Genomic DNA, 21474 nt, shown 5'->3' on the forward strand with positions numbered 1-21474 from the left:
ATTATCCCTGCTACTGTGGGTGCTATTGTATTATTACCCCTGCTACTGTGGGTGCTATTGTAGTATTACCCCTGCTACTGTGGGTGCTATTGTAGTTTTATCCCTGCTACTGTGGGTGCTATTGTATTATTATCCCTGCTACTGTGGGTGCTATTGTATTATTACCCCTGCTACTGTGGGTGCTATTGTAGTATTACCCCTGCTACTGTGAGTGCTATTGTATTATTACCCCTGCTACTGTGGGTGCTATTGTAGTATTACCCCTGCTACTGTGGGTGCTATTGTAGTATTATCCCTGCTACTGTGGGTGCTATTGTAGAATTATCCCTGCTACTGTGGGTGCTATTGTAGAATTATCCCTGCTACTGTGGGTGCTATTGTATTATTATCCCTGCTACTGTGGGTGCTATTGTATTATTATCCCTGCTACTGTGGGTGCTATTGTATTATTATCCCTGCTACTGTGGGTACTATTGTAGAATTATCCCTGCTACTGTGGGTGCTATTGTAGAATTATCCCTGCTACTGTGGGTGCTATTGTAGTATTACCCCTGCTACTGTGGGTGCTATTGTAGTATTATGGGATATAATGAGAGTTTAGGGTGATTCCCGTCATGAAGCCCCTTGTAAAAAGCCCACCCAATAGTAACCCCCCGCCCCACCCGACCCTGGGAAATCTCCCCCACTCAGACCCCCTTACTGGCACCAGCGCCCCCAAACACCAGCCTGACGTGTGTGTTCTAGAAAGAGTATCAGTCAGAGGCAGACATGGATGGGCAACTCCAGCATCAATGGCTCCGGGGGTGACTGATGTCTCTAATTATCTGCCCCCACGGTCACCGCTTGGATTTATCTCTCTGACACCCCTGACGCTGAGGATGAATTGAGGAAGGTTCCAGGGCAGATTAACCCTTCCCGTCACAAGGTATATAGACTTCTAGATAGAAAGTCCAGCAGCCATTTCAACTTGCCAAGTAGTCACGGGTAAGTGGGGCAGGTAAGTCCTTACAGAGCCCTATAGAGTGGCTCTGTAAGGAGTAGGGCCCCCCTCTTCCACTAGGGGGCCCTACTCCAAATACTCTGTGGTAATACAGCCCTCCAGGGTTGGACTGGGGGGGCGACACTGGGCACTGGGGGCCCTACCCCAAATAATCTGTGGTAGTACAGCCCTCCAGGGTTGGACTGGGGGGGGGGGACACCGGGCACTGGGGGCCCTACCCCAAATAATCTGTGGTAGTACAGCCCTCCAGGGTTGGACTGGGGGGGGGGACACCGGGCACTGGGGGCCCTACCCCAAATAATCTGTGGTAGCACAGCCCTCCAGGGTTGGACAGCCCAGCCCTGATCACGACAAAAGTTGGGGACCCCGGGACCCCACAGGCTCATGGACCCCAGCCCTGCTGCCCCAAGCCCACTCCCCTGCTTAGACCACTCCCTGCAACATGGAGGAGGGCCCTGAAGTTGCAGCCCAAATGGGCCCCCAATACTCCAATCTGACCCTGGACTCTTTGGGCCTCCATGTACTTGGAATGCCAGGGCCAATTCTGAGTCCCAGTCCAGACCTGAGCCCACTTTGTCCAGAACCCTCTCAAAGAACCCATTGGGGTTCCCCTTCACCAGTGACCATGGCAGCCTCACCCAGGCCCAGTATAACCAGTATAACTTTGGACTTTTTCAGGTCAAGACCCTCTTTCTTGGTCAACATTCATCCTGGACCCCCATTAGCTACTAACAAAGCTGGAGATGGAAGACATTGTTATATCAGTCACAGGTCAAATTAATTTCTAGGAAAGCAAATAATCTCTCACCCCCAATTCTCACCATTATTAACCTTTACACTGAGCTTCCGGGAGTATCTAGAAGAGCAAATACCCATTCTCCTCAGATGTTCTCCTTCAATCTGGGTCCCACTGAGCAATATTCAAGGTTTCCCTGGGGGGCCCTACAGTTTGGGAACCCTCGCCCCAGACCTAGAGGATCCTACGAGGCATTTACGCCTTATGGCAGTGTGTCTTGGGCTATTTAAGATCAAGGTCCCTATTTAAGGTTTGGCCTTTGGTCAGGGACCCCTTTTATTTAATAATATGTTATAGTTATATAGATACAGATATAGTTCATTATTGACATATTCGTCAATTCAGCCATAGTTCCAAGAATATCGAGGATATCAAATGCATATTCACCCCAATCCCACCCTAACTGGTTTTCAAGCTGGGCATTAAGGTTTAACTAGGAGGCGCTGATTCGTGGCATGGCAGTAGGGGGCAGTACTTTAGGGGTAGAATGTCTCCCAGCTGCATCAGTGTTGCTCACAGTGCTCTTCTGAGCACATTTGCAATTTACATTCATATTTTTGCACTGCTAATATTTGTAACAACAGCGCCACCTGCTGTTCATTTCAGCCAACTGGACAGTCGGTAGAAAATTAAAGCAATACTGTCATGGGAAAACAATAGTAAGAAATCCAAGTCCGGCTTGGGACTCCTCCAGTTACATGGGAGTAGGAGAAACAATAGGTTAGCTGAAAGCAGTTCTAATGTGTAGCACTGGCTGAAAGCTCAGACTCAGGCACACTTTACTGCTGCGCTGCAAGTTGGAGTGATATCCCCCCCCCCCAGCAGCCAATCAGCAGAACAATGGGAAGGGAGCAAGATAGCAGCTCCCAGTAGGTATCAGAATAGCACTCAATAGTAAGAAATCCAAGTCCGGCTTGGGACTCCTCCAGTTACATGGGAGTAGGAGAAACAATAGGTTAGCTGAAAGCAGGTCTAATGTGTAGCGCTGGCTGAAAGCTCAGACTCAGGCACACTTTACTGCTGCGCTGCAAGTTGGAGTGATATCCCCCCCCCCCCAGCAGCCAATCAGCAGAACAATGGGAAGGGAGCAAGATAGCAGCTCCCAGTAGGTATCAGAATAGCACTCAATAGTAAGAAATCCAAGTCCGGCTTGGGACTCCTCCAGTTACATGGGAGTAGGAGAAACAATAGGTTAGCTGAAAGCAGTTCTAATGTGTAGCGCTGGCTGAAAGCTCAGACTCAGTCACACTTTACTGCTGCGCTGCAAGTTGGAGTGATATCCCCCCCCCCCCAGCAGCCAATCAGCAGAACAATGGGAAGGGAGCAAGATAGCAGCTCCCAGTAGGTATCAGAATAGCACTCAATAGTAAGAAATCCAAGTCCGGCTTGGGACTCCTCCAGTTACATGGGAGTAGGAGAAACAATAGGTTAGCTGAAAGCAGTTCTAATGTGTAGCGCTGGCTCCTTCTGAAAGGAGATTAAAAATTAACTCTCCTGGTTGATTAAACTGAGGGGGGGGGGCTGTCATTTCTGTAGTTACTGCAAATGAAAGGAATGATGGTTCCCTCTGCCCCTTGTGCCCCTTTATGAGCCCCCCCGGGGGGGAACAGGGACATGTGGGGTAAATAAAAGCTCAGGGGGGGGGGAGAGAGTTTGATCCTGATTAGAAAGGTTTCATTAGTTTAATTGTACGAGATGGGAGTCATTTAACTAAGTGCTGATAAAATGACAGATTATTCCAAGAGAGCGCTCTCTGCTCAAACTGCACTGTCAGTGACTTTAAATGAGGCTGTCTCTTCCTGAACTGGCCCTAACCCAGCCCCCCTGACAGTCTCTATACACTGGGTTCCATATTAATCAGTAAAGGCAAAATGAACATTGTCACTTACCCTTCAGCCTGAACCTCCCCTGTCCACTGCTTAGGGCCCCCCCATAGTTTGGGAACCCCTGGTATAAGGGAAGCAATATGGCAGCACCAACCCATATGTATAAACAGAAACTGTATGTGAGACAATATGGCAGGTAAATCCTACGTATAACTGTTTCAATTGGGCCTCTGAGCTCAGTGTTAGAGACTGCCACTGAGGCTTGGAAGTAAGAGACTGCCACTGAGGCTTGGAAGTAAGAGACTGCCACTGAGGCTTGGAAGTAAGAGACTGCCACTGAGGCTTGGAAGTAAGAGACTGCCACTGAGGCTTGGAAGTAAGAGACTGCCACTGAGGCTTGGAAGTAAGAGACTGCCACTGAGGCTTGGAAGTAAGAGACTGCCACTGAGGCTTGGAAGTAAGAGACTGCCACTGAGGCTTGGAAGTAAGAGACTGCCACTGAGGCTTGGAAGTAAGAGACTGCCACTGAGGCTTGGAAGTAAGAGACTGCCACTGAGGCTTGGAAGTAAGAGACTGCCACTGAGGCTGGTAAGGAAGAGACTGCCACTGAGGCTTGGAAGTAAGAGACTGCCACTGAGGCTTGGAAGTAAGAGACTGTCACTGAGGCTTGGAAGTAAGAGACTGCCACTGAGGCTTGGAAGTAAGAGACTGCCACTGAGGCTTGGAAGTAAGAGACTGTCACTGAGGCTTGGAAGTAAGAGACTGCCACTGAGGCTTGGAAGTAAGAGACTGCCACTGAGGCTTGGAAGTAAGAGACTGCCACTGAGGCTTGGAAGTAAGAGACTGCCACTGAGGCTTGGAAGGAAGAGACTGCCACTGAGGCTTGGAAGCAAGAGACTGCCACTGAGGCTTGGAAGTAAGAGACTGCCACCGAGGCTTGGAAGGAAGAGACTGCCACCGAGGCTTGTAAGGAAGAGACTGCCACTGAGGCTTGGAAGTAAGAGACTGCCACTGAGGCTTGGAAGTAAGAGACTGCCACTGAGGCTTGTAAGGAAGAGACTGCCACTGAGGCTTGGAGGCAAGAGACTGCCACTGAGACTTGGAAGGAAGAGACTGCCACTGAGGCTTGGAAGGAAGAGACTGCCACTGAGGCTTGGAAGTAAGAGACTGCCACTGAGGCTTGGAAGTAAGAGACTGCCACTGAGGCTTGGAAGCAAGATCCTGTATATATATAATGGGGGGGGGGTGTTGTTTATGCCCCTCCCATGGCGCCTTTCATACTCTCGGTTACATTTCATGCTGTTAAAATAAATGTAGTGATTTAGAGCTGATGGATTGTGTGTTCCCCTCAGCCCAAACCTCTTGATCCAACTCTCGGCTCAGTCACTGCTATAAGCGACTGTGTAATGAATGTAGCGATACCCTCTCTCCCCTACGCCCACTCCTGATTGGGCCGTTTGCATTCAGCGCTGGGATAGGGCTCAGGGAAAGGTACAGTTCAGCTTTCGTTAATCATTCATCCTCATTTCAGGCTCAGAGAAGCGAAACTGTGTGGTTCATAGACGTTTGCCCTACTGCCCGACTGCCCGACTGCCCGACTGCCCGACTGCCCGACTGCTTCTGGGGTCAGAAACCCAACTGAACCTCCGGCTCCAGAGGGATCAACAGTAAGGAGAATATTTAGCTTTGAGAATATTACTGGGCAACAGGCCTGGGGCAGGGGTGGGAATGAATTGCCCAGTAACCCTTCCAACACTTTCCCCTGTCTCTGCTCTAACATAAATACCCTATATATTAGGTACCAATCTAGTGCTACCAGTCTGCAGCAGGAACAGCCCCCTAAGTTTGCCCATAGCCTGTACAGAGAGATACCATAAAACTATGGCACATAGGGATTCCCCTGTACTAAGCACAATTCAGCAGGAACAGCCCCCTAAGTTTGCCCATAGCCTGTACAGAGAGATACCATAAAACTATGGCACATAGGGATTCCCCTGTACTAAGCACAATTCAGCAGGAACAGCCCCCTAAGTTTGCCCATAGCCTGTACAGAGAGATACCATAAAACTATGGCACATAGGGATTCCCCTGTACTAAGCACAATTCAGCAGGAACAGCCCCCTAAGTTTGCTCATAGCCTGTACAGAGAGATACCATAAAACTATGGCACATAGGGATTCCCCTGTACTAAGCACAATTCAGCAGGAACAGCCCCCTAAGTTTGCTCATAGCCTGTACAGAGAGATACCATAAAACTATGGCACATAGGGATTCCCCTGTACTAAGCACAATTCAGCAGGAACAGCCCCCTAAGTTTGCTCATAGCCTGTACAGAGAGATACCATAAAACTATGGCACATAGGGATTCCCCTGTACTAAGCACAATTCAGCAGGAACAGCCCCCTAAGTTTGCTCATAGCCTGTACAGAGAGATACCATAAAACTATGGCAGAATAGGATTTTCATAGAATGAGAGAGTGGAAAGTTAATTGGGGGGGGGGGGGGATATTTTCAGATTTATTTGCACATTTGTTAAGAAAAGGAGCAAACCCTCAGCATTTGTGTATTACAGTCCTTCCCCCGTTGCTGGAGGTTCGTTAGCTAATTAGCAGAAAGGCAGGAAAACACTTTATTGAGTTGAGATGCATCTATTAAATAGAGACACGTATATTTCTGAGAAATAGGGAGATCCAACCGGAGAGAGGATTAATTTGCCCAATTGTGCTGACTCACAGAGAAAATGAACTCCTCAGCGTCTCTTATTGATCCCTGCCCTGCGGAACTGAGCAGAACAGAGCGGAACTGAGCAGAACGGAGCGGAACTGAGCAGAACGGAGCGGAACTGAGCAGAACGGAGCGGAACTGAGCAGAACTGAGCAGAACGGAGCGGAACTGAGCAGAACGGAGCGGAACTGAGCAGAACGGAGCGGAACTGAGCAGAACGGAGCGGAACTGAGCAGAACGGAGCGGAACTGAGCGGAACTGAGCAGAACTGAGCGGAACTGAGCAGAACGGAGCGGAACTGAGCAGAACGGAGCGGAACTGAGCAGAACGGAGCGGAACTGAGCAGAACTGAGCAGAACTGAGCAGAACTGAGCAGAACTGAGCAAAACGGAGCAGAACTGAGCAGAACTGAGCGGAACTGAGCGGAACTGAGCAGAACTGAGCGGAACGGAGCAAAACGGAGCAGAACTGAGCAGAACTGAGCAGAACTGAGCAGAACTGAGCAGAACTGAGCAGAACGGAGCAGAACTGAGCAGAACGGAGCAAAACGGAGCAGAACTGAGCAGAACTGAGCAGAACTGAGCAGAACTGAGCAGAACGGAGCAGAACTGAGCAGAACTGAGCAAAACGGAGCAGAACTGAGCAGAACTGAGCAGAACTGAGCGGAACTGAGCAGAACTGAGCAGAACTGAGCAAAACGGAGCAGAACTGAGCAGAACTGAGCAGAACTGAGCAGAACTGAGCGGAACTGAGCAGAACTGAGCGGAATGGGGCAGAACTGAGCAGAACTGAGCGGAATGGGGCAGAACTGAGCAGAACTGAGCGGAATGGGGCAGAACTGAGCAGAACTGAGCAGAACGGGGCAGAACTGAGCAGAACGGAGCAGAATGGAGCAGAACTGAGCGGAACTGAGCAGAACTGAGCAGAACTGAGCAGAACTGAGCAGAACGGAGCAGAACTGAGCAGAACTGAGCAGAACGGGGCAGAACTGAGCAGAACGGAGCAGAATGGAGCAGAACTGAGCGGAACTGAGCAGAACTGAGCAGAACTGAGCAGAACTGAGCAGAACTGAGCAGAACGGAGCAGAACTGAGCAGAACTGAGCAGAACGGGGCAGAACTGAGCAGAACGGAGCAAAACAGGGCAGAACGGAGCTTATTCCGGGCTGAGCAGAGAATACAATAAATGTACAATTACCCAGAGTGCACTGAGCGTCGGAGGTACAAACAAATCCAGAGAAAAACTGACGAGTCTATTTGTTAATGAGAATCTGCAGCAACGATATCGATGCTTCTCTCCCTTCATCCCCCCCGGCACTTCATCCCCCCCGAGCAAGGGATTGTGGGGGAAATCGATTTTACTGAAATCCGAAAGTGACTTGTATCTCGTTAAAATTAAACCGCCTTGTTGCATAACTGAGATATACATGCGCTTCCAAGATGCAGCAACTCCATCAGTCTGTAGGGAGCGGCCAATAGCCAGACCCCACCGGCGCGGGAATAACGCAACGTGTACGGCCAATGGGATTCATGGATAAATAGGCTGTATCATATGCAGAGATTTAAGAGATAGATATATATATATGAATACATAATAGATAGATAGATAGATAAATGATAGATAGATAGATAGATAGATAGATAGATAGATAAATGATAGATAGATAGATAGATAGATAGATAGATGATAGATAGATAGATAGATAGATACATGATAGATAGATAGATAGATAGATAGATAGATAGATAGATAGATAGATGATAGATAGATAGATAGATAGATAGATGATAGATAGATAGATGATAGATAGATAGATAGATAGATAGATAGAAAGATTTATAAATTATAGATGGAAGATAGCTAGATAACTAATAGATGATAGATATATAGATAGATCGATAGATAAATGATAGATAGATAGAAAGATAGAAAGATAGATAGATAGATAAATGATAGATAGATAGATAGATAGAAAGATAGATAGATGATAGAAAGATTTATAAATTATAGATGGAAGATAGCTAGATAACTAATAGATAGATGATAGATATATAGATAGATCGATAGATAAATGATAGATAGATAGATAGATAGATAGATAGAAAGATAGAAAGATAGATAGATAGATAGATAGATAGATAATAGATGATAGATGATTCATAGATGTAGATAGATAGATAGATAGATGATAGATAGATGATAGATAGATGATAGATGATTCATAGATGTAGATAGATAGATAGATAGATAGATAGATAGATAGATAGATAGATGATAGATGATAGATAGATAGATAGATAATAGATGATTGATAGATGTAGATAGATAGATAGATATATAGATAGATGATAGATAGCTAGATAGATAGATGATAGATAGATAGATAGATAGATAGATAGATGATAGATAGCTAGATAGAAGGATGACAGATGATATAGATAGATAGATGATAGAAAAATAAATATAGATAGATAAATTATAGATGAAAAATAGCTATATAACTAATAGATAGATTATAGATAGATAGATAGATCCCAGTAATAGTCCCTAGTCACAATGGGCTCGGTGGAATGCCATGGATATAGTCCGCGGCTCATGTATCTACACCAGGGCTCCCCCCCCTGCAGAAAGCTCCTGGGGTGCAGAATAAGGGCTGTGATTGGCTATTCGGTAGCCCCTATGGGGACTGGCAGCCTGCGGGGGGCTCTGTTTGGCAGTACATCTGGTTTTCATGCAACCAAAACTTGTCTCCAAGCCTGGAATTTTTAAAAAACCTCCTGTTTTGAGGCCCCTGGGAGCAGCACCCAAGGGTGGGGGACATGTTACTCCCGAGCCGCTGGTTGGGGATCCCTGTGCTACCCAGACCCCCATTGTAATATCAGAGTAACCCGAGGGCCAACCAACCGGATAAGCTAGATTTGCCTCCCCGCTTGGCTGGCTGTATAGGGAAATACTCTGCATACAGGGCAGATCCGCAGCCTATGGGCCCATTGTCTCTGCAGGAGGATCTTGTTCTCGAGCCATCAGATCCATTTAACCCCTCAGAGCCCCATGAAGTTTCTAAAGCTTTTACCTGTACAGAGAGATACCATAAAACTATGGCACATAGGGATTCCCCTGTACTAAGCACAATTCAGCAGGAACAGCCCCCTAAGTTTGCTCATAGCCTGTACAGAGAGATACCATAAAACTATGGCACATAGGGATTCCCCTGTACTAAGCACAATTCAGCAGGAACAGCCCCCTAAGTTTGCCCATAGCCTGTACAGAGAGTTACCATAAAACTATGGCACATAGGGGTTCCCCTGTACTAAGCACAATTCAGCAGGAACAGCCCCCTAAGTTTGCTCATAGCCTGTACAGAGAGATACCATAAAACTATGGCACATAGGGATTCCCCTGTACTAAGCACAATTCAGCAGGAACAGCCCCCTAAGTTTGCCCATAGCCTGTACAGAGAGTTACCATAAAACTATGGCACATAGGGGTTCCCCTGTACTAAGCACAATTCAGCAGGAACAGCTGCCTCATCATGATTATATCCCAGGGAGCCCATTAATCACTGCAAGTATAGGTAGAGGTATAACTCTGTACCAAGCACAATTGAGCAGGAACAGCCCCCTAAAATTTCTTGGGCCCATTAAGCCTATCCATAGCAGCTGGAGGTGCCCATCACCCTCTCACTCCACACTGCACCTATTAAAATGGAAAATTCCACCAAGATCCTCATAAACCATCTGCCCAGCATTTTAGTTGAAATTCATTTTTTTTTTCTCCCCGACGCCTGAAAGCTTTGTTGCAGATCATTCCTCGGCTTTCATTAAGCGCACTTCCAAACAACACAACTGGGGAAAAAGTAAAACTGCTGAGCGTGGAATGAAAAGATGCAAAATTGCTGCATTAAATATACATATTGGGAAAGAGCCGACTCTCGTCGTTCAGCGCCGGGCCCTCGATAATGAGCTTCCTCTGCCTCGGGCAATGCTGGCGAGGGGCGTCGCGCTATCGGGGGGGGGGTTTGTACATTTGCGCTGGAAGGTAAAAGCTGACAAACAAATCACAGGAAGGTTGGAATTCGCTAATAAACATAATAATGTGCATTAATATTTAGTAACCGTAAGAGCGGCCCCCCTGTGGGGCAACAGTTGGTACAGTCCATGGGTAATGCCAGGGCCGGACTGGGCCAGCGGGGCACCAGGAATAACCAGGTTGGCTCCGACCCTTGTGGACCCCTTCGGCCCTGAACCAATCTCTGGTGGGCACTGCCCCCCCTGTCCCACCTGTGTAATTAGAGATTGGTTGGCCCGGCGGGACACCTGGAAATACCTGATCCCTGCTGGGAGCTCCGGGGGGCCACGGGTCCCCCTTTCCCAAAGTGCCCAAGTATGAGCGCTCGGGGGAGTGGGTTGGATGGGTGGCAGGGGCCGGGGGGGTGAACAATGGTGGGGGTCCCTTGAGGGGTGCAGGCCCTGCACCCCCCAGTCTGACCCTGTGTGTAATGCTAATTCTGATTGGGGGTCCAGGTCCCCCTTTCCCAATATGCCCAAGTATGAGTGCTCGGGGGAGTTGGTTGGATGGGTGACAGGGGCCGGGGGGGGTGAACCATGGTGGGGGTCCCTTGGGGGGGTGTGGGCCCTGCACCCCCCAGTCTGACCCTGTGTAATCAGAGATTGATTGGCCCGGCGAGACACCTGGAAAAAACTTAATCCCTGCTGGGAGCTCCGGGGGGCCACGTGTCCCCCTTTCCCAATGTGCCTAAGTATGAGTGCTCGGGGGAGTGGGTTGGATGGGTGGTGGGGCTGGGGGGGTGAACCATGGCGGGGTCCCTTGGGGGGGTGTGGGCTCTGCACCCCCCAGTCTGACCCTGTGTAATCAGAGATTGATTGGCCCGGCGAGACACCTGGAAAAAACCTGATCCCTGCTGGGAGCTCCGGGGGGCCACAGGTCCCCCTTTCCCAAAGTGCCCAAGTATGAGCACTCAGGGGAGTGGGTTGGATGGGTGGCGGGGGCCAGGGGGGTGAACCATGACGGGGTCCTTTGGGGGGATGCGGGCCTGAACCCCCAATCCTACCCTGTGTGTAATGCTAATTCTGATTGGGGGTCCAGTAAACCACCTGTCCTCTGGGCACTCTGCTGCTGGCACAGGGCAGAGGTTGGCCAAGTCGGAGGGGCACCCTAGGCCATCCGACTGACCCCCTCGCCCCTCACCACTTCCCCCTCCCCAACCCCCCCTCCCTGTGCACGTACACGCAGGGACGCTGTAGAGGGGGGAGGGCGGCGCGCAGTCGCCGGGCCGGGTAAGAGATCCCGAACTAGGGGTTGGCACAGAGGTACCTAACTAGCACTCTCTCACTGTTGCACCCTAGGCAGTTGCCTCTTCTGCCTACCCCTAGTTCCAGCCCTGGGCACAGGGCAGAGTATGTGGTGGGTAGTGATGAGCAAATCTGCCCCGGTTGTAAAATGCTGAAAAAAATGGCAAATCTGCCCGGTCATGAAACGCGAAAAAAACGGCAAATCTGTTCCGTTTCGCTTCTCAAAAAAATTACCAAAATGGCAAAAATCGTCAAGACGTGGCTTTTTTTATGCAACTGTGTCTTTTTTTGTACGACTGCAACTTATTTAATGAGACCACGACTTCCTTCTCACTCGGCAAATTTTTGTTGCGGCAAATTTCTGTGGTGCCGCTCATCCGCTGGCACGGGACAGAAAATGTGGTGGGAAGTGATAAGTGAATGGTTGTGAAATGGTGAAAAATGTGCAAAATACGGCTTCTGCATTATGGGTAATATATACTAACCTGTGCCAAGGGAATATATTACCCATAATCCCATGCAAGCTAAGGGAATTTTTCTGACAATAGGGACATAATAATGGGGTGGCCCTTCCTTACCCGCGCAGAGAGCAGACAGAAGCCAACACACTCATTTTCTTTGCGGCCCCATGATTTCTATTTCCTGCGCGGGAGCGAAGGCGCTTGTCTTGGTATCAGAAAGAGCCGAGCGTAAATCTCTCTTTAATAAAAAGGGATTTCATCTTTCTCTATTTCAATTTAGGAGAGTGCCGACGCACGCAGATGTCACCAGACGCTCTATCTCGAGTGAGAACAATCTAAATGCCGGTAGAACAGCCGCTCTCTCTCACAGCAGAAACCCATTCGGCACAAGTACACGGCGCGGAAATATTGGGGTTTCCGCTGGATTTTATTTTCTAGGATTTCTATAACTTTCCATGGGTATTTGGGCCCAGTGTAAGGCAGCGCTATGCCCCTCAGTGCCATGATATAGTATGTGCCTGTGTAGCTGTCTCACATAGTCCCCTGTATTGCTCACACCTGTAAAACCCTGCACTGTTCACACTAGTGATGAGCAAATGTGTCCCGTTTCACTTCGCCAAAAAATTCACAAATCTTTCAAAAGATTAGCAAAACGGGAAAAATTGTTTTGCGCGACAATACATTTGCCGCGTGACAATTATTTTGATGAGAGACAATTCTATTTGTCGTGAGTGGTGATGAGCAAATTTTTTATGGCGTAGCAAAACGGGACACATTCACTCATCACCAGTCGCAAGACAATTCTTTTTAGCACAAGAGACAATTGTTTTTGACGTGAGAGAATTCTTTTGATGAGAGACAATTCTTTTTGTCACGAGAGATATTTCTTTTTGGCACGAGAGACAATTCTTTTTGTCACGCGAGATATTTCTTTTTGGCACGAGAGACAATTCTTTTTGGCGCAAGAGACAATTCTTTTTGACACGCAAGATATTTCTTTTTGGCACGAGAGACAATTCTTTTTGTCACGAGTGGTGATGAGCGAATTTTTTATGGCGTAGCAAAACGGGACACATTCACTCATCACTAGTCACGAGACAATTCTTTTTAGCACAAGAGACAATTCTTTTTAGCACAAGAGACAATTGTTTTTGACGTGAGAGAATTCTTTTGATGAGAGACAATTCTTTTTGTCACGAGAGATATTTCTTTTTGGCACGAGAGACAATTCTTTTTGGCACGTGAGATACTTCTTTTTGGCACAAGAGACAATTCTTTTTGGCACGTGAGATATTTCTTTTTTGGCACGAGAGACAATTCTTTTTGTCACGCGAGATATTTCTTTTTGGCACAAGAGACAATTCTTTTTGGCACGTGAGATATTTCTTTTTGGCACGAGAGACAATTCTTTTTGGCCCAAGTAGTGATGAGCGAATTTTTTCACCATGCATGGATATGCAGCGAATTTCCACATTTTGTCATTGGCGAATTGTTTTGCAAAACTTCAGTGAAAATTTGTTGCGCGGAATTTTTTTAGGGTGTGGTCTCATCAAAAAGGGCGTGGTCGCATCAAAATTGGACGTGGCCCACAAAAAAGACGCAGGGGACAAAAAAATCATGCAACAAATTTTTCGCTGTTTCTCGAATTTTCTTGCCGTTTTGCGAATTTTATGGCAAAGCAAAACGGGACACATTCGCTCATCACTAGTCGCAAGAGACAATTCTTTTTGACATGAGAGACAATTCTTTTGATGAGAGACAAAATTCTTTTTGACGCAAGAGACAATTTTTTTTGGCACAAGAGACAATTCTTTTTGTCGTAAGTAGTGATGAGCGAATTTTTTCACCAGGCATGTATTTGCAGTGAATTTTCGCATTTCGCTATTGATGAATTGTTTCGCCAAACTTCGGTGAAAATTCACCGTGGAAGAATTTGTTGCGCAGAAATTTTTTTTGTCAATACCCAATTGTTTTTGGCGCAAGAGACAATCCTTTTTGGCGCTAGACAATTCTTTTGACGGGCGACAATACATTTGGCGGGTGACAATTCTTTTGATGCGGGGAACAATTTTTGGACGCATGGCGACAATTTTTGGACACACTGCAAATTCTTCTGCCCCAAATTTTGTGATCCTTTTCGCAAAAAAATCAGCCAATGGCAAAACATGAAAATTCGACACAAATCCATGCCTGGTGAATCTTTTCGCCCATCGCTAGTTCACACTTCATCCGCTAAGAGGGACCCATGTTCTCTGGAAGCCCCTTTGGGACTAGATGATTAAACTAAAGAGGAGAATGAAGGTTTGCAGGGTTCATGTTATTAATGCTGTGTTTAGTGGCCCCTAGATTGTAAGCTCCTGTGGGCAGAAGATGATGAAGGTGATGATGGTTTCACCATAATGGTACAAATTAAATAATGAAAAATCCCTGGGAGTAAAAGGTAAATGTTTGGCAGTTCCGGGGGCCCCTCCCTGCCAGGGATCGGAACGCGGAGACTCAGCAGTGCAATAAAAGTGAATCCAGAAGATTGATGCGCCGCTGACACCCCGGCCAAACAGAAAGGGATCAGAAAGGAAATGATGTCCTGTCACTGCCCGGCTCTGCCATTGATTAAATGTCACCGGGGAGAAAATGCAACAAAAGTGAAACCTCCAGAACAGGAAATATTTACAGATCCTGATGGAATCTCCGACCCGAATATCCCACAGCCGGGTCTATAGACATGTCACCCCCAGAAATATCTGCACCCAACAGCACACAGGGATATGTCTATCAGCACCCAGTAGCACACAGAGATACGTCTATCAGCACCCAGTAGCACACAGAGATTCATCTATCAGCACCCAGTAGCACACAGAGATACGTCTATCAGCACCCAGTAGCACACAGTCTGAGCTTTCAGCCAGAGCTACACATTAGAACTGCTTTCAGCTAACCTATTGTTTCTCCTACTCCCATGTAACTGGAGGAGTCCCAAGCTGGACTTGGATTTCTTACTATTGAGTGCTATTCTGATACCTACTGGGAGCTGCTATCTTGCTCCCTTCCCATTGTTCTGCTGATCGGCTGCTGGGGGTGAGGGGGGGATATCGCTCCAACTTGCAGTGCAGCAGTAAAGTGTGCCTGAGTCTGAGCTTTCAGCCAGCGCTACACATTAGAACTGCTTTCAGCTAACCTATTGTTTCTCCTACTCCCATGTAACTGGAGGAGTCCCAAGCCGGACTTGGATTTCTTACTATTGAGTGCTATTCTGATACCTACTGGGAGCTGCTATTTTGCTCCCTTCCCATTGTTCTGCTGATCGGCTGCTGGGGGTGAGGGGGGGGGATATCACTCCAACTTGCAGCGCAGCAGTAAAGTGTGCCTGAGTCTGAACTTTCAGCCAGCGCTACACATTAGAACTGCTTTCAGCTAACCTATTGTTTCTCCTACTCCCATGTAACTGGAGGAGTCCCAAGCCGGACTTGGATTTCTTACTATTGAGTGCTATTCTGATACCTACTGGGAGCTGCTATCTTGCTCCCTTCCCATTGTTCTGCTGATCGGCTGCTGGGGGTGAGGGGGGGGGGTATCACTCCAACTTGCAGCGCAGCAGTAAAGTGTGAGTGAAGTTGATCAGAGCACAGGTCACATGGCTGTGGCACCCTGGGAAATGAAGAATATGGCTAGCCCCATGTTTAAACATCTTATTGGTTGCTATGGGTTACTGCTCCTGGGCAAACTTGGTGCCTTTCATTACATATGGGGGATATGCCTCCCAGATGTCATTTACGATACCCCAGGACAAAAAAGTCCCTGCTGCTTCTGGCTCACCACCACGTGCTCCCAGAAGTGACATCACTCTGCAGGGGGGCCCCACTAGTTACGCAGCTGGTGCCAAGAAAGGGTTACACTTACTATAACCAGTACTATAAAGGATTTGCACTTTTTTTCATCCTACATTTCTGCCCAAAACCATCAGTCCTGTGGAAGCAGAATAAAATGTAGTAAAAACGGGAGATTTATTTGAAATGTCAACAATATGCCGTGGGATTTAGTCTGAAATCTAACGCCAATGTGGAAATTAAAAAAAAAAGTTATCTGGCGCCGACACCGGGAGGCATCAGTCACTGAGCAGACAAAATAACGGCGTTGTGTAAAGTGCATCATAAACAGCCCCGATAGAGATCTCGCTGCGGGCGAGCGGCCCGGCGACTGATAACGGGGTCTGTAAGAATATATGATCCACAAACCTCATCTCTTACGGGGAAAATAGGATTGCTCGGCCGGAGGGATATGGGAAATGTCTGTTTTCTTGATGGAGCTGCATTAGAGGGAATGAGCCGGGAGCGATTGTTATTGTGTTGCCCAAATACAGATGGATATTAGGAGCCGGGGATCAGATACCTCACAGCCCAGTGTATTTCTATATCCCAGAGTAGAACTATCACATTTATCATTTGCCACCAAAGGTCCAAGGTCATTCCCTGCACTTTACTCCACTTGTTTAATATTTCTCTCCCCCTCCTACTCCACTTTGTGCTTCTATTTGTTCCCCTTGCCCCAAAGTTCTTTGTATTTCTTATTATATCTCCTTTTTCTCTGCCCCTAAGATATAATTACCCCTTATTGGGGCAGAACAGCCCTATTGGGTTTATTTAATGGTTAAATGATTCCCTTTTCTCTGTAATAATAAAACAGTACCTGTACTTGATCCCAACTAAGATATAATTACCCCTTATTGGGGCAGAACAGCCCTATTGGGTTTATTTAATGGTTAAATGATTCCCTTTTCTCTGTAATAATAAAACAGTACCTGTACTTGATCCCAACTAAGATATAATTACCCCTTATTGGGGCAGAACAGCCCTATTGGGTTTATTTAATGGTTAAATGATTCCCTTTTCTCTGTAATAATAAAACAGTACCTGTACTTGATCCCAACTAAGATATAATTACCCCTTATTGGGGGCAGAACAGCACTATTGGGTTTATTTCATGGTTAAATGATTCCATTTTCTCTGTAATAATAAAACAGTACCTGTACTTGATCCCAACTAAGATATAATTACCCCTTATTGGGGGCAGAACAGCCCTATTGGGTTTAATGTTTTCTTGATTTTTAGTAGACTTAAGGTATGGAGATACAAATTATGGAAAGATCCCTTATCCGGAATACCCTTGGTCCCGAGCATTCTGAAAAAATGTGCTCATCACTATCATTTCCCCCTTTACTTGTACTTACCCTTCCCTACCAATTCTGCTCTTCCATTAGCCAATCTTCCCCTTGACTTGACTCAGAAAAACTGAATTTCAGAGTTAGGCACCCCCAGTGAATACAATCTTTAACCTTGGACCCAAGACCAGTTCCTTTATTGGGTAGATGTCTAGGAACCCTGCATCGCCATGTTTCTTACACAGGGTGCCTCTGTGTCCCAAACACTACATGGCACAGTCCAATTCCCAGTTTTCCAGTTAATAGGCCTCTAGGCCCAAGGTCATAGGTCAGGATTGTAGTCACTTTGGGGGGCTTAACAGATCGGCATCCGGCCCGTGATGTCAGCACGCACGTGGCGCAACCATATAAAAAGATGCAGTGGGGACCGGGGGTCTGAAGCAGCTGGAGGATGGAGCGAGACACACATAGCTGGGGGGGAGATGGAGGATAGAGGATGCAGGGAAAGATGCTGGGGAGGAGCTGGGGAATGGAGCCAGCTGGGGGTGGAGTTGTAGGATGCTGGGGTGGAGCTGTAGGATGCTGGGAGGGAGCTGGAGGAGGCTGGGGGGGAGCTGGAGGGAGCTGGAGGATGTTGGGAGGAAGCTGTAGGATGCTGGGAGGGAGCTGGAGGAGGCTGGGGGGGAGCTGGAGGGAGCTGGAGGATGTTGGGAGGAAGCTGGAGGATGCTGGGAGGGAGCTGGAGGATGCTGGGGAGTGGAGCTGGAGGATGCTGGGGAGTGGAGCTGGAGAATGCTGGGTGGGATGCTGGGGGGAGCTGAGAGGCCCTGTGATTTGTGATACCGGCCCGTCAGTAAGTCATTGTGGCCCCTGAGCCAAAAAGTTTGCCCACCCCTGTACTAGGTGGTGATAAATGTTACCAGAATTATATCATCTAATGGTGGAAATAAGAAATTAGAATTGTATCCCCATACTTAACTGTATTTTTAAAGGGGAAATAAACCCTCCATAAATAAAAAGTGTTTTTCCTTTGAAATCTAAATGGGGATTCTTCAAAATGCTCAGTAATCCCAGCAGAGCGGTAAGTCAGTGACTTCTGCAGAGAGTCTGGAAAGCAAGCGGGGACTGCGCTATTCTCTCCCGTCGGATATTCCTTCCAATAAAATGAGTTTGTGATGACAGACGGCGGCCACCTTTGTGCCGACCAGCGATTCTATCCCACACGTAAGGCAGTGATTGTAGCCGTCTCCTCTGGGGACTTCGTTAGCAACGAGCTCAAGAGACAGAGTTCATTGCACTGACTCTCGTGTTGCTTGTGTGATGGGGATAAACCTGGGAAATTATATTCAGGGGCTTTATATTTAACATTGTTTATAGATACGTCTAAGTTTCATCAAAACATTTGTGTTGTTCTTGGGCCTGAAAGGAATATGTAGTCTAATGTAATATGGAATATGGGCATTTATTGTTATTTGCTTATATTTTTCATCTTACTTTCTCTTACATACCAGTCCTGCCCTGCTTTATGGCTGAGATTCTAGCTATCTGTATAACAGAGCATTCTGTCACAGTGGCACAGATCCTATCTGATCCCCCCATTGTAAGCAGCAGTCCTGCCCTGCTTTATGGCTGAGATTCTAGCTATCTGTATAACAGAGCATTCTGTCACAGTGGCACAGATCCTATCTGATCCCCCCATTGTAAGCAGCAGTCCTGCCCTGCTTTATGGCTGAGATTCTAGCTATCTGTATAACAGAGCATTCTGTCACAGTGGCACAGATCCTATCTGATCCCCCCATTGTAAGCAGCAGTCCTGCCCTGCTTTATGGCTGAGATTCTAGCTATCTGTATAACAGAGCATTCTGTCACAGTGGCACAGATCCTATCTGATCCCCCCCATTGTAAGCAGCAGTCCTGCCCTGCTTTATGGCTGAGATTCTAGCTATCTGTATAACAGAGCATTCTGTCACAGTGGCACAGATCCTATCTGATCCCCCCCATTGTAAGCAGCAGTCCTGCCCTGCTTTATGGCTGAGATTCTAGCTATCTGTATAACAGAGCATTCTGTCACAGTGGCACAGATCCTATCTGATCCCCCCATTGTAAGCAGCAGTCCTGCCCTGCTTTATGGCTGAGATTCTAGCTATCTGTATAACAGAGCATTCTGTCACAGTGGCACAGATCCTATCTGATCCCCCCATTGTAAGCAGCAGTCCTGCCCTGCTTTATGGCTGAGATTCTAGCTATCTGTATAACAGAGCATTCTGTCACAGTGGCACAGATCCTATCTGATCCCCCCATTGTAAGCAGCAGTCCTGCCCTGCTTTATGGCTGAGATTCTAGCTATCTGTATAACAGAGCATTCTGTCACAGTGGCACAGATCCTATCTGATCCCCCCCATTGTAAGCAGCAGTCCTGCCCTGCTTTATGGCTGAGATTCTAGCTATCTGTATAACAGAGCATTCTGTCACAGTGGCACAGATCCTATCTGATCCCCCCATTGTAAGCAGCAGTCCTGCCCTGCTTTATGGCTGAGATTCTAGCTACTGGAAAATAAATGTGCATAAAGAAAGCAAAAATGTCAAATAAATGATCTACTTATACAAATTTTATTAAAGCCTCGTGTAAAACCCTGCCCCCGAGCCAACCAGCCGACATGGAAAAGTTCATTTTCCCGGCCAGCCAATTAAAAATAGATTAATACGTTGGGATTTGGATGAGGAATACATGCTGTTGAGGCACTTATTTCAAAAATATGAATACTTTATGGGAAAAAAAAGTGAACAATTTTTAATTTATGTGAAACGATACAGAAATTCAACTGAAAAAATCTCGTAACGGGGGGTGAAACTCGACATTATTTTCTTGGAAACGTGTCCGTCATTATGAATTTATATTAAAGTTTATACCGAGTTGTGTCACTGTTTATATCCACTCCCTGGGGAACAGCGCTATGGAATCTATTTCACATTTCATTAAATAGTTACAGACTTGACAAATTCACCGTTACTCATTATACTGACTGGCATCCTGCCCAACTGGCGGCTTCTTTATCCACTCCCCTTATGGGCAAAAACTGCATGTTTGGTCACATTCTTATGGCCACATTTCCTCGGTCTGTACGACAAATGCAATATTTATAGTATATCTATACACTCATATATATATAAAATTATAAATGTACATATCTATACTATACTAATTGCATATCTTAGTATCACAATAACCTTAGAAATTATGCTTGTTCAAGAAATCATCCAGGCCCCTCTTACAGGCATTAACAGAATCTGCAAAGAACCCCCTACCCAACATCCCCCGGCAGGGCATTCCCCAACCCCCTCACTGCCCTCACCGTGAGGAACCCCCTACCCAACATCCCCCGGCAGGGCATTCCCCAGCCCCCTCACTGCCCTCACCGTGAGGAACCCCCTACCCAACATCCCCCGGCAGGGCATTCCCCAACCCCCTCACTGCCCTCACCGTGAGGAACCCCCTACCCAACATCCCCCGGCAGGGCATTCCCCAACCCCCTCACTGCCCTCACCGTGAGGAACCCCCTACCCAACATCCCCCGGCAGGGCATTCCCCAACCCCCTCACTGCCCTCACCGTGAGGAACCCCCTACCCAACATCCCCCGGCAGGGCATTCCCCAACCCCCTCACTGTCCTCACCGTGAGGAACCCCCTACCCAACATCCCCCGGCAGGGCATTCCCCAACCCCCTCACTGCCCTCACCATGAGGAACCCCCTACCCAACATCCCCGGCAGGGCGTTCCCCAACCCCCTCACTGCCCCCACCGTGAGGAACCCCCTACCCAACATCCCCCGGCAGGGCATTCCCCAACCCCTCACTGCCCTCACCGTGAGGAACCCCCTACCCAACATCCCCCGGCAGGGCATTCCCCAACCCCTCACTGCCCTCACCGTGAGGAACCCCCTACCCAACATCCCCCGGCAGGGCGTTCCCCAACCCCCTCACTGCCCCCACCGTGAGGAACCCCCTACCCAACATCCCCCGGCAGGGCATTCCCCAACCCCCTCACTGCCCTCACCGTGAGGAACCCCCTACCCAACATCCCCCGGCAGGGCATTCCCCAACCCCCTCACTGCCCTCACCGTGAGGAACCCCCTACCCAACATCCCCCGGCAGGGCATTCCCCAACCCCCTCACTGCCCTCATTTTGCATTTATCAACATTG

Source organism: Xenopus tropicalis, chromosome 5 (genome assembly GCF_000004195.4).
Source record: "Xenopus tropicalis strain Nigerian chromosome 5, UCB_Xtro_10.0, whole genome shotgun sequence".
Taxonomy (NCBI): domain Eukaryota; kingdom Metazoa; phylum Chordata; class Amphibia; order Anura; family Pipidae; genus Xenopus; species Xenopus tropicalis.